This window comes from Branchiostoma floridae, chromosome 5 (assembly GCF_000003815.2).
Source record: "Branchiostoma floridae strain S238N-H82 chromosome 5, Bfl_VNyyK, whole genome shotgun sequence".
NCBI classification, from domain to species: domain Eukaryota; kingdom Metazoa; phylum Chordata; class Leptocardii; order Amphioxiformes; family Branchiostomatidae; genus Branchiostoma; species Branchiostoma floridae.
Window position 1 is genome coordinate 29,547,881 of NC_049983.1, and position 2,137 is coordinate 29,550,017.

Consider the following 2,137-nt stretch of genomic DNA (forward strand, 5'->3'; position numbering starts at 1 on the left):
TGTTTGGGTCCAGGCTGTTATCTGCAGTGTGTTTGGTCCAGGCTGTTATCAGCAGTGTGTTTGGGTCCAGGCTGTTATCAGCAGTGTGTTTGGGTCCAGGCTGTTATCAGCAGTGTGTTTGGGTGCAGGCTGTTATCAGCAGTGTGTTTGGGTGCAGGCTGTTATCAGCAGTGTGTTTGGGTGCAGACTGTTATCAGCAGTGTGTTTGGTCCAGGCTGTCGATAATCAGCAGTGTGTTTGGGTGCAGGCTTAGGGTTAGGGTTAGGGGTAGGGTTAGGGGTAGGAGTAAGGGTCAGGGTCAGGGAAATCGACAAGTTCGGGCCAAAAAGAGTTGGCGGAAGAGCAATTAACCTAACTGACCGATTTACCTTCTCAAAGCCATATCTACGGCGTAGTGAATATTGGGTTAAGAGTGAACGTTTAGTTTTTAGTTTTTCTGCCTTTCTGGGTTCTTTTCTAACTTATTTTTTAATTAGGTCAGAATTATATAAAGTCACTGGGTAAGAGTTATAAGAGCTAGTTTTTTTAAATGAAAACATTTGGTATTAAAGCCTTTGTGTTGTAATGTATTTTCATGTGTCATATTTCATGTTTTTTATATTTCATATTTCATATTTCATAGGAAATTTGTTAACAATTAATATTCTTTTGTTAAAAAATCTGAGCTTTTAATCTTTATAACTTTAGAATTTGTGGAGAATTCAGATTGTTGTCCCTTTTCAGAGATAAACGCTGATTGATGGGTATTCAAAACTTTACTCAAGTTTGAAAGTTAACTATGGTGGCAATATTATATTGCAAAGTATTTTGTTACACATTTATTATTGTGTCTTAACAACAAAGGGGTGTAGCTGAAACGTTAGACAGTACTTTGTTGGGACTGTATTAAGTTTTGACTCCATTTTGAATTAAGAACGTCTTGGAAAACATTTCCGGTGTCTTATCTTTTGTACAACCTTTCTGTGCCCCACTGAATTTAGAACTGCTGGCAACCTTGAAGCCAGAGGTAGCACAGTTTCTCTCCAGCCATAACTAATTGGCAATGTTAGCGTTTTAAGCTTCAAGATGTGGATCGGGTTGTATTTTGAACCTCAACCGCTAGAGGCCGCTAAAGCGTGGTCTATATTTGGTGAAAAGGAACACGCACATTTGGGGAATGGAATAATGGAATAAATGCTATTTTTTGGCAAAGGCCAATTTGCTAGTTTGGAGCAACTCGACATCCAGCATTGTCAGGAGTTAGGATTAGGGTAAGGGTTAGGTATAGAGTGGAATTTGCATTTCAATATTAGCTTACTCTGGCGGATGGATATACGACCGAATCACAACCTTGGCCTTATCACTGGCGTCTAGATATTAGCGTGAGTATTATGGTCTTAGTTAGGTCACTTCTATCAGGATGTTTTCGTTGGAAAGAATGTAGCATCTCACGGTACGTGTTTTTTTTACCCATTTCTGTCTTTTGGTAATTCAAGTTTTCTTTAATGATTTGCTAAAGAACTAAATCCATTGGGAGGCAAGATTTTACTTGTCTACTTTACCTTTCTAAGGTTTTGTGCTGCATTTAAGAGTGGTATTCACAGTCAGGGCCATATTGCGGGTTTCTTGCTTCTTTTTTTAAATTTGATTTTTGCTTTTTAGATTTAAACGTTCTTGAGCGTGGACTAACATCCGATGTTAGGTTTTCATGGAAACTTAGAAAAGTGGCTTAAATAAATGGGACTTATTCTTTCGGATTGACATGTTGTCTGTTTAGTCCTGTGTGTTGTAATCCCCTCTGTGCACCCGTCCGCAATACCTGCGGTCAAATTCTCACATCTGGATTTCGTTTACGTCCTGAGACGAAGGGAAGAGAGAAGACCTTGGGACGGTTCACTAGCTGTTGTATGGATATGGGGTTAGGAAACGGGTGGGGGTACGGGTACAAGAACGAGTACGTGTACATGTACGGGTACAATGAAAAGGTAGAGGAGCGGGTTAGAGAATGGGTTAGGGAACGGGAGCGGGTTAGGGAACGGGATAGGGAACGGGTTATGGAACGGGATAGGGAACGAGATAGCCGACGGGTTATGGAACAGGATAGGGAACGGGTTAACAGAACGGGTTAGGGTTAGCGCGGACAATGCGAGAGTACATG